Source organism: Pseudophryne corroboree, chromosome 4, assembly GCF_028390025.1.
Source record: "Pseudophryne corroboree isolate aPseCor3 chromosome 4, aPseCor3.hap2, whole genome shotgun sequence".
Lineage (NCBI taxonomy): Eukaryota > Metazoa > Chordata > Amphibia > Anura > Myobatrachidae > Pseudophryne > Pseudophryne corroboree.
This window is the reverse complement of record NC_086447.1, coordinates 521,278,260-521,291,482: the sequence shown is the minus strand read 5'-3', so window position 1 is coordinate 521,291,482 and position 13,223 is coordinate 521,278,260.

The window sequence follows — 13,223 nt, the reverse complement described above, 5'->3', positions numbered from 1 at the left end:
TAGTACGGGAAAAAGCTGTGGACTTGCCTAAATAATGTTGATCCAGTGCTGTAATTGCTGATAGCTAATGTTAGTTGACACAAGTAAGCGAGATGTATCAGGACTTGGCATGCTGGCAATTCTGCTATCCCATATACCGGCCTTGCCAACCGGTGGCTCTCCAGCTGTTGAGAAACTACAAATCCCAGCATGCCTTGCCACATTATTACTTTTAGGCAGTGGTTCTCAAACTCGGTCCTCAGGACCCCACACGGTTCACGTTTTCCATGTCACCCAGCAGGTGCACTGTGTATCACCAACTGTCACATTTTAAAAATCTACAGGTGACCTGCAAAACATGAACCGTGTGGGGTCCTGAGGACTGAGTTTGAGAACCTTTGCTTTTAGGTATTGCTAAATCTGCAGCAAGGCATGCTGGGATGTGTTGTTTCACAACATCTGGAGGGCCACAGGTTGGCCAGGCCTGCCATATACTGTATGCAAGTTTTAATAAATGTGTAAATTAATATAATTTTCTGTAAGATTTATCTATAGTTTGGAAACACAATTTCATACTTTATTTGTTTAATAATGTGAACAGATATTTGTCTTTATTGATTCACTGATTATGTGCTTTTATTCCATTTAGATAGATCATGCTACAGTTAAGCAATCTGAAATATGTGTTCTTCAATTAATAGGAAAGTATATAGACGGAAATAAACTTGGAACTCATTTACTTTGTCATGTGTTCTAACATAAACAACAGTCAACATTTATCTTTCCGCTTTTGCAATCTTATAGTGGCGCTTGCTTATAGTAATTACCACACAAACAGTATAAGTATTTAAATGTGCGTGCTTTAGAAAGGGAAACATAAGGCATTTATTACAAATGAATTCCAAATAATTAGTGTAGGAGATCATGAAATGTTTGCTGAAAAATGTTTAGGCTTCAGAGCAAACAGGAGGGGTCCAAGATGTTAATGGGCAATCTGTACTGCTTCTGCCGTTCCCCTGGGCTCTGCTACAGGTGGTTCACATTTCTACAACTGGAAAATATGCAGTATGAAATGGAAAATTTTCCTCCTAAAATATTTTCCACTACATAACCCGAACATTAAACTTTATGGCATTCACGAGAAAGTGGCCGGAAAATGCTATACTCTTATCTTATTAAGGAACATAATCCCTGCTTGCAGACACTGCCAGTAGCTAAATTTGGAGGGTATTATTTAAAGGATGTATTTTTTTTACAAGATGGGTATAGCTGTATTTTACATGTAATATAAACTGTATTTGTTCTAACACTTTGATCATTCTGCCTCTGTGATAAAAGGAAAACATTTGTCATGTAAAATAATGTTATATTGTTTTAGATGTTTTCCATAGCAATATTTTTCTGTTCACCAAAAATAATATATTAGTAGTAGAAATATAATAACATGCTAGGAAAACCAGTGTTTCAACTGCAGATAAATCTATACAATTTATGATATGTGAGGTTTATACTTTGTGTATATTGAACTTTGCCACAGTGAAACAAAACTAAAAAATGTTCAAAGCCACTGTACAATTTATAGTATTTTATTTTTACTCTATATAAAGCTCTTGAATTTGACATGACGACATGAAAAAAGACATTAAAAAATGTTTCTAAATGTGTATTTTAGTAGGGTAATATCACATTTCCTATAGTCACGATCTAAAATATAATTTTTAATATATATATATATATATATATATATATATATATATATATATATATATATATATATATATATATATATATAAACAAAATACACTACATATGAGTATTTTATGCTAAACAAAGGGGCATACACCCAACTCATCCTGAGCCTTATAGACCACAGTCTAACTTATTAATATTCTGTGGGACAGTTTTAGAGTTGACTACAATTTTGTGGTCTGAATGTAGCCATAACAATGCAGCTTTATCTGGTATTTTGAGTTTCATGTACTGTAACTTCATTCTAGAATTTCTTGAGACACAGATGTGTCCTCATTCAGCCATGCCAAACATCCTATCTTGGCGCGCCAGGTCCTGTGCATTTCAGCTTGCACATAGAATCTATTTCATGCCTATTTTGCTTGAATGTGCAATGTGATAAAACTGCTTCAAGAGACGCGCTAATTAATTTTTATATGCAACATTTGTGTATCTGTATGCGAATGAGTCTGAATCTGTATACAAATTGCTACGATGCAGCAGCTGCAGCTTTCTTATGTCAAGTACTGCTGTGTTTCGTATACAGATTCAGACTCCGTCACACACAGATATATAAGTTTTTCATATTAAATTAGATCAGTTTCTTAGTGTATTTAGGTGTTTGGTCAACAGGACTCACAGTGGAAGGTTGGCAGATGACAGAGGAAAAAGCAGGACTGCAACTATTGATATAAGAGAGTGGACCATATTCCAGAATGGAATAAGTTTTGGGCAAGACCACCAGGTATGAAAAAATGGGCCAACTTGACTACAATGTATCCAACACCAGTCAGAAGTGACAGGATATATCTGATGTAGGTGCTCAGGGATTGTTTCCCGAGCATCATCACCCAGTGAGATTCATATATCCGTCTCCCATGCAAGTTCACGGGCAGTGAGTGGGGGTAAGGGGGGCTTCACTGTCAAATTATAGTCATATAGAAAGGATTTGGTACCTCTGTCCAGGGTTGGACTGGCCCACAGGGGTACAGGGGAAACCCCCGGTTGGCCCTGCTCCCTGAGAGCCCACACCCTACTCTATAGATCAGGTTCCAGACTGTGCAATTGAAGTATACATTATACATGTTACATTATACTAGACAGGACTATGGTGTATTTTCTGCAGTGCATTGCTGTTATTAATCTGGTACATTATCATGCATGCACTAGCTGTATTGCACGGGGCACATACCATGCACTTTTGTAAAGGATAGCCAAGTTTCTGTGGTAGCTGGTCACACCCCTAAGCATGGGCTCCTTTCAATGGATTCCTTCAGTGGCTTCATTTCCCAGTCCAACACTGCCTCTGTCATTAGCTAGTTATATGCTGAGCATTTAAACCGGAGAAAAGTTTTGAGGCTGAGAGTGAGGAGGTAACAAAATGGGGAAGTTGTAAGTACTGGTAATTTGAGGAGTTGGGAATTCCATGCTTTTTCTTGAGATTAGCAAAAGACTGCAGGGCAAATTGTCCTACAATGTGATTGAAGTGACTGATACCTGCTACCATCCAGAGAGATACCATAGCGGATGATTGGCCAGGTGGGAAAGAAGGGTTATTCCACAAAGGGGTCTGAGGAGATGGGTTTGAGGAGAGGGCAAATTTCTTATTATGAAATAGAGAGTGTCAAAGCAATGGCAGAGGTTGATGAATATTTTTATTTATTTGTACACAGTAAGCACAGGGTTAGGTATGAGTGACCGGTGGTCAGGAAACCGCTGGTCAGCATAACTCCACCGGTATCCCGGCAGCGGAATGCCGGCAGGGGTGAGCTCAACAAGCCCCTTTCAGGCTTGCTGTGCTCACCACGCTGCGGGCTTGGTCTGCGGTCACCACAGGTTCTATTCCCACACTATGGGTGTCATGGACACCCACAAGTGGGAATAGTCCCTGCTAGTCAGCATGCCGACTGTTGGGATTCTTAGTGGGTGCGATGTAGGGGGGGGGGGGGGCGTGTTGTGACTGGCGGTCTCCTGACCACTGGCAACATAACTACATCCCTAAGCACATGCTGATGCTGTTATTATTATTATTATTATTATTATTATTATTATCATCATCATCATCATCATCATCGACAACAACACATAACTTTACCAAGGGCATTGGGGACCTCAAATAGGTATATGATATAAGTATTTCCAGGGGTTTACATTTTCAAGTAAATGCTCCTACTGTACTTAAATTGCACTTTTTTGCCCTGATCTCTTTCTCAATGTAGAAATTAGAGTGAGATCAAAACACTAAGGCTAAAAACATGTGGATGCTCTCTGTTAGACGTGTTTACACACCCCCGTGTTTTGGTTCTTGATCATCATTGCGTTTTGATTTTACCAAAACCATCCTGCAGTGTTTTGGTTTTGGTTTTGGATCTGGATTTTGGCTAAAATTATATAACTTGTATGCTAGTATATAATATTGTAGCATGAAATACAGCCCACACCCTCTCCATACACTCTCCTGTGTGAAATAATACCTAAAATCATGAGAGAGGGACTTACAGTACATTAAAACCAATACAAGCAAAATCAGTTTTTGACGGTATCCAGACTCCAGGTCGACACCACTTAGGTTGACACCAATCGATCGACACACCTTAGGTCGGCATGGACAAAATGTCGACGTGGACAAAAGGTCTACATGAACACGGTCGACATGAGTTTTTCACATTTTTTTTTCTTCATTTTTTGAACTTTTTCATACTTTCCGATCCACGTGGACTACAATTGGGAACGGTAACCGCGCCCGAAGAGTGAGCCATGCGAGGGGACACGGTGCAGTAATTGGGGTTCCCGGTCACATTATGGAGAAAACTACACCAAAAAAACATAAAAAACTCATGTCGACCTTTTTCCATGTTGACCTTGTTCATATCGACCTTTTGTCCATGTCGACCTAAGGTGTGTCGACCAATTGGTGTTGACCTAAATGGTGTCGACCTAATTGGTGTCGACCCTGAGTCCCAGACCCGTTTTTGACATCTGAGATCCAACCATGAGACAGGATGTTTTTTTTATATGGGCAGTCCCATACAAGGCAAAACCATGCCTTGCAAGTGATGGGCCCTTTAAAAAAAGTCTGAGATCAGCCGGCATCCCGTACCTCTACTGCTCCTCTGCTCAGTTCTTACATTGTTTGCTTGTATCTTCCCACATCAAATTTAAACTATGTCTAATAAAATACAAGGCAGTAAACAACTATACCAACAATTATCTCTTCCTTTATATTAAAATATCTACCAACGTGTCCCTTCTGCTCTGCAGAAGATCTGCGTATCCATCCACGCTCATTACCTGCTTCTATTCTCAGGGCCATCTTAACAACATTGTAGGCCCTTGGCAGAGCAATTCACTGGGGACCCTATCCACCCATTCACAGGGAAAAAAAATATAATTACTTACCCCTCCCGCATTCTTACATTATCAATTCACATGCTTGCATGCAGTGAATGGCTGTCAGCACTCTGATTTGTGGATAGATCCAGCCATCCACCAATCAGCATGCTGACAGCTATTCACTGTCTGACTGAAGACTGAAAGCCAAATAGAGAATGCTGTCTGACTGCTCTTATGGTGTGTAATTCACAATCAGAGTGGCTAGTCAGCATTCTCTATATGTACCCCAAGAAGCTCCAGAGGCACCAGCCTGGGGGACAGATGTCGGCCAGCCTAACCTGCCCTTGCTTGAAGGCCCCTAGACTCATGGAGCCCTGTGCAGCTGCCAAGTGTGCCCATAAGTTAAGATTGTCCTGCTCATTACTGGCTACAGGTTTTGGGGGTATTTACCCACTTTGTGGAATATTTTTTCTCACACAAAAGACTTTCCTCTAGCCTCCAAACCTTCAAGTGTTCCCTAAAAATTCTCCTATATGCCATCTATGTGGCGGAATGTAATGGAATCCAAGATAGCCGGAGGTGTGGGATGCTGGCTGATCTCAGACTTTTTTTTTAAAGGGGCAATCACTTACAAGGCATGGTTTTGCCATCTAAGTGTTTGCCCTTTCAAAAAAATGTCCGAGATCAGCCAGAATCCCACACCTCCAACAATCTCGGACTCAGCTACTGTACATCCCACCAATGATATTTTAACAATTGATTTACAATATTCTTATGGATATACAACCCAGATTGATTTATCACTTCTCAATAAATGCAGTACACACCTACTCGAGTAGGTATTTATAGAAAATAAACAGTGACATTTTGATTAGAGATGAGCGGGTTCGGTTCCCAGATAACCGAACCCTACCGAACTTCGCATCTCGAGCCCGGATCCGAGTCGGGCTCAGATTTTCCCGCCTGACTCGGAACCCGAACGCGGCAAAACATCATCATCCCGCTGTCGGATTCTCGCGGGACTTGGATTCCATATAAGGAGCCGCGCGTCGCAGCCATTTTCACTCCAGCTTCGGAGAGTGTATAGAGAGGATGTGTCCTCAGTGTTCAGTGTCTGTGTGTGGGCAGGAAAGTGGGGTGGCAAGTGTTGTGCTGCTCAGTCCAGTCCAGTGTAGTCACTCAGTGTATTGTGCTGCATCAGTCCAGCCAGTCACAGTGTTGGTGTTCTCTGCTGCCATATATCCAGTGCAGCTGTATAAAGTGGTGCTGTGTTGTGCAGACCAGTCCAGTGTAGTCAGTGTATTGTGCTGCATCAGTCCAGCCAGTCACAGTGTTGGTGTTCTCTGCTGCAATATATCCAGTGTAGCTGTATAAAGTGGTGCTGTGTTGTGCAGACCAGTCCAGTGTAGTCAGTGTATTGTGCTGCATCAATACAGCCAGTCACAGTGTTGGTGTTCTCTCCAGCCAGTGTAGCTGTATAAAGTGTTGTTGACTGTTTTGTGCTGCATCAGACCAGTGGTAGTGTCCTGTCTCATCATCAGTCATTCCAGTGACAATATACGCTGCTGCTATATGTCGACTGCGGCCTTATAATAATAACAACAACCACAAGTCTCTTACAGTATTGTGTTGTGCTGCGTCAGACCAGTGGTAGTGTCCTGTCTCATCATCAGTGATTCCAGTGACAATATACGCTGCTGCTATATGTCCACTGCTGCCGTATAATAATAATAACAACCACAAGTCTCTTACAGTATTGTGTTACATAGAAACATAGAAACATAGAATTTGACGGCAGATAAGAACCACTTGGCCCATCTAGTCTGCCCCTTTTTTGTATCCTTTAGGCAATCTCAACCCTTTTTGAACCTTAATTCTTTGTAAGGATATTCATATGCCTATCCCAAGCATGTTTAAATTGGTCTACAGTCTTAGCCTCTACCACTTCTGATGGGAGGCTATTCCACTTATCCACTACCCTTTCTGTGAAGTAATTTTTCCTTAAATTTCCCCTGAACCTCCCCCCCTCCAGTCTCAGTGTATGTCCTCGAGTTCTAATACTTCTCTTCCTTTGAAGAATGTTTCCCTCCTGAACTTTGTTAAGACCCTTGATATATTTGAAAGTTTCTATCATGTCCCCCCTTTCCCTTCTCTCCTCCAAACTATACATGTTAAGATCTTTTAGCCTTTCCGGGTAAGTTTTGTGATGTAGGCCATGCACCATTTTAGTTGCCCTTCTTTGTACACTCTCTAATGTATTTATATCCTTCTGGAGATATGGTCTCCTGAACTGGACACAGTATTCCAGATGAGGCCGCACCAATGACCTATACAGTGGCATTATTACTTCTCTTTTCCTGCTACCGATTCCTCTCCCTATGCAACCAAGCATCTGACTTGCCTTTCTCATTGCTTTGTTGCATTGCTTTCCTGCCTTTAAGTCACTTGAAATAGTGACTCCTACATCCCTTTCCTCCTCAATAGTTTCCATTATAGTACCCTTGATACTATATTTAGCCTTTGGTTTTTTGAGACCCAAATGCATGATTTTGCATTTTTTAGCATTAAACTGTAGTTGCCATGTTCTTGACCATTTTTCAAGCCTAGCTAGGTCATCAATCATTTGTTTTACCCCTCCTGGTGTGTCTACCCTGTTGCATATCTTTGTATCATCTGCAAAAAGGCATACTTTCCCTTCAATACCATTTGCAATGTCACCAACAAAGATATTAAAGAGAACTGGTCCGAGTACAGATCCCTGGGGTACTCCACTGGTAACATTTCCCTCCATAGATTGCACTCCATTTACTACAACTGTCTGTTTCCTATCCTGCAACCAGGTTCTTATCAATTTTAACTATTCTATAATCCACCCCCACACTTTCAAGTTTATTTAGCAGTCTGCGATGTGGGACAGTGTCAAATGCCTTACTAAAGTCTAGATATGCTACATCTACAGCTCCCCTTTGATCTATTATTTTCATCACAGAGTCAAAAAAGTCAATAAGATTTGTTTGGCATGATCTCCTACCAGTATATCCATGCTGTTTTGTATCCTGTAAGTTGTTTGATTTAAGATATTCCACAACTCTTTCTTTTAGTAGTTTTTCCATTACTTTCCCTACTACTGATGTAAGGCTTACTGGTCTGTAGTTACTTGCTTCTTCCTTGCTTCCACTTTTGTACAATGGAACAACATTTGCTCTTTTCCAGTCCTCTGGAATGGTACCTATAGTTAGTGACTGGTTGAATAATTCTGTTAATGGTGCCACCAGCACATCTTTTAGCTCTTTTAGTATCCTTGGGTGTATCCCATCTGGCCCCATTGATTTATCCACTTTTAGTTTTGAAAGTTCAGTTAGAACCTTCTCCTCTGTAAATGTACTTTCATCTACCTTATTTTTATGAATGTCCTTGCAACATAACTGTGGCCCCTTCCCTTCTCCTTCTGTAGTAAATACTGAGCATAAATAATTATTTAGGTGATCTGCTATTGCCTTGTCTCCCTCCACCAAATTCTCACTCTCTGTCTTAAGTCTTATTATTCCTCCATTTGATTTTCTCCTTTCATTTATATACTTAAAAAAAGTTTTGCCCCCTTTATCTACCGACTGGGCCATTGTCTCCTCAGCTTCTGCCTTTGCACGTCTGATCACTTTCTTAGCATCCTTCCATCTGTCAAGATACACCTCTTTGTCATTATTATTTTGAGTCTGTTTGTATTTTCTAAAAGCCATCTTTTTTGCTTTCACACTAGTTGATACTTCTTTTGTGAACCACATTGGCTTCTTTTTCCAGGGGCTTTTCCTAACCCTTTTGATACAAAGGTCTGTTGCCCTTAGTGTTGCACTTTTCAGTTTTTCCCATCTCTCCTGCACTCCTTCCAAGTTCCTCCAGTCCGCCAATGAATCACTTAAACATCTCCCCATTTTTGCAAAGTCAGCATTTCTAAAATCCAACACCTTTGTTTTTGTGTGACAGGAGTTGGATCCTGTCTTTATACTAAACCATACTGCTGATGATCACTGGATCCCAGGTGCTCACCCACATATATGTCTGATATCCTGTCACCATTTGTAAGATTCAAATCTAATATTGAGTCTTTGCGAGTGTGCTCCCTCACCAATTGCTTGAGAGATGCTCCCTATAAGAAATTTAGAAATTTGCTACTTGTAGCTGAACTTGCAAAGGACCCCTCCCAATTTACATCAGGTAAATTAAAGTCTCCCATGATTATAACTTCTCCCTTTAAAGCCATTTTAGAGATGTCCAACAATAGGTTCCTGTCCAAATCCTGCCCCTGGCCTGGTGGTCTATAGATCACCCCAATGCGAATAATGTCCTTCTCCCCAGTTTCCGTGGTGACCCAAAGGGCCTTAGTTTTGTCCTCAACATTTTGTATTAAAGTAGCATTTATGCTTTTTTTCACATGCATTGCTACCCCTCCTCCTATTCTTCCCATTCTATCCTTCCTAAATAAATTGTATCCTGGTATAGCTATGTCCCAGTCATGATTCTCATTGCACCATGACTCAGTAATTGCGACAATATCCAGGTTATCCCTTGTCATTATCGCAATTAGCTCTGGAATTTTGTCTCCTAAGCTCCTAGCATTTGCGCACATAGCTTTAAGAATTTTGTCTGTGCATCTGTTATTAGTAGCCATGTCCAGACAGTACAAAAAATAACAAGTTTAAAGTTTAAATTACCTGTTTGGTGATGTTGCTCAGTGTTTGTTTGTTTGTTTGTTTGTCCCCCCCCTCCCAATCAGGAATCACACACTGACTACACCTCACTAAATGAAAAGATATAGTACACCTGTCCACAAATGGCCAAATGGTCAAAGGAGGTAAACACCAGACAGCATGCAGTAATAAAACTGTTTCACTGAACAACTTCCCCACACATGCAATGCCAATTACAAGCAATTCATTACATCAAGAACATACATGAGTTTGCATAATAGAGAACTGTAGTGAGCAGATTGGGGATGTCTTTTCTTAGTTAAAAAGACAGATAATATGCATAAGATGAATTACATACTTTTGAGGCATTAAGGCAGTCCATATGTCATAGTTTTGGTGTGTTGTTGTTTTCCTTCTGTTCTCCTTCGGTTTAACGCAGGTATAACGCTAATATTATAATAACACTTTTATGTCAGCACTTCTATGGAAGCACTACCAGCCGACAGCTTCCAGACGAATACTAGACTTTAAATAGGAACAATTTCCATGTGAATGCAATGATTGCAAACTCCTCCCCCAATACAATCCCACTTCAAACTAAGGCAATAAATTAACTTACACAAACAGGCATTACATACCAATAAGACAGCCTACTAAATCTTTGCAGAGTTAAAAAACAAACAAAAAAAACAAAAAATAAACTCACTTTCTCAATGTACCTAAACTATGCAATCATGGTATTCATTTGAGAAAATCAGCAGATGCAGAACAACTTACTGGTATGTGTAGTTCCACGAATCGTACCTAAACTATGCAATCATGGTATTCATTTGAGCTAATCAGCAGATGCAGTACAACTTGCTGGTATGTGTAGTTCCACGAATCGTACCTAAACTATTTGAGATAATCAGCAGATGCAGTACAACTTGCTGGTTTGTGTAGTTCCACGAATTGTACCTAAACTATGCAATCATGGTATTCATTTGAGATAATCAGCAGATGCAGTACAACTTGCTGGTATGTGTAGTTCCACGAATCGTACCTAAACTATGCAATCATGGTATTCATTTGAGATAATCAGCAGATGCAGTACAACTTGCTGGTATGTGTAGTTCCACGAATCGTACCTAAACTATGCAATCATGGTATTCATTTGAGATAATCAGCAGATGCAGTACAACTTGCTGGTATGTGTAGATCCATGAATCGTACCTGTTGAGGACAAGGAGTGATGAGGAGTTGGTTCACAAAGTTCACAATCGATAACAGCTGATGATATAACTTAATGCAGGTATAACGCTAATATTATAATAACACTTTTATGTCAGCACTTCTATGGAAGCACTACCAGCCGACAGCTTCCAGACGAATACTAGACTTTAAATAGGAACAATTTCCATGTGAATGCAATGATTGCAAACTCCTCCCCCAATACAATCCCACTTCAAACTAAGGCAATAAATTAACTTACACAAACAGGCATTACATACCAATAAGACAGCCTACTAAATCTTTGCAGAGTTAAAAAACAAACAAAAAAAACAAAAAATAAACTCACTTTCTCAATGTACCTAAACTATGCAATCATGGTATTCATTTGAGAAAATCAGCAGATGCAGAACAACTTACTGGTATGTGTAGTTCCACGAATCGTACCTAAACTATGCAATCATGGTATTCATTTGAGCTAATCAGCAGATGCAGTACAACTTGCTGGTATGTGTAGTTCCACGAATCGTACCTAAACTATTTGAGATAATCAGCAGATGCAGTACAACTTGCTGGTTTGTGTAGTTCCACGAATTGTACCTAAACTATGCAATCATGGTATTCATTTGAGATAATCAGCAGATGCAGTACAACTTGCTGGTATGTGTAGTTCCACGAATCGTACCTAAACTATGCAATCATGGTATTCATTTGAGATTATCAGCAGATGCAGTACAACTTGCTGGTATGTGTAGTTCCACGAATCGTACCTAAACTATGCAATCATGGTATTCATTTGAGATAATCAGCAGATGCAGTACAACTTGCTGGTATGTGTAGTTCCACGAATCGTACCTAAACTATGCAATCATGGTATTCATTTGAGATAATCAGCAGATGCAGTACAACTTGCTGGTATGTGTAGTTCCACGAATCGTACCTAAACTATGCAATCATGGTATTCATTTGAGATAATCAGCAGATGCAGTACAACTTGCTGGTATGTGTAGATCCATGAATCGTACCTGTTGAGGACAAGGAGTGATGAGGAGTTGGTTCACAAAGTTCACAATCGATAACAGCTGATGATATAACTTAACGCAGGTATAACGCTAATATTATAATAACACTTTTATGTCAGCACTTCTATGGAAGCACTACCAGCCGACAGCTTCCAGACGAATACTAGACTTTAAATAGGAACAATTTCCATGTGAATGCAATGATTGCAAACTCCTCCCCCAATACAATCCCACTTCAAACTAAGGCAATAAATTAACTTACACAAACAGGCATTACATACCAATAAGACAGCCTACTAAATCTTTGCAGAGTTAAAAAACAAACAAAAAAAACAAAAAATAAACTCACTTTCTCAATGTACCTAAACTATGCAATCATGGTATTCATTTGAGAAAATCAGCAGATGCAGAACAACTTACTGGTATGTGTAGTTCCACGAATCGTACCTAAACTATGCAATCATGGTATTCATTAGAGCTAATCAGCAGATGCAGTACAACTTGCTGGTATGTGTAGTTCCACGAATCGTACCTAAACTATTTGAGATAATCAGCAGATGCAGTACAACTTGCTGGTTTGTGTAGTTCCACGAATTGTACCTAAACTATGCAATCATGGTATTCATTTGAGATAATCAGCAGATGCAGTACAACTTGCTGGTATGTGTAGTTCCACGAATCGTACCTAAACTATTCAATCATGGTATTCATTTGAGATAATCAGCAGATGCAGTACAACTTGCTGGTATGTGTAGTTCCACGAATCGTACCTAAACTATGCAATCATGGTATTCATTTGAGATAATCAGCAGATGCAGTACAACTTGCTGGTATGTGTAGTTCCACGAATCGTACCTAAACTATGCAATCATGGTATTCATTTGAGATAATCAGCAGATGCAGTACAACTTGCTGGTATGTGTAGTTCCACGAATCGTACCTAAACTATGCAATCATGGTATTCATTTGAGATAATCAGCAGATGCAGTACAACTTGCTGGTATGTGTAGATCCATGAATCGTACCTGTTGAGGACAAGGAGTGATGAGGAGTTGGTTCACAAAGTTCACAATCGATAACAGCTGATGATATAACTTAACGCAGGTATAACGCTAATATTATAATAACACTTTTATGTCAGCACTTCTATGGAAGCACTACCAGCCGACAGCTTCCAGACGAATACTAGACTTTAAATAGGAACAATTTCCATGTGAATGCAATGATTGCAAACTCCTCCCCCAATACAATCCCACTTCAAACTAAG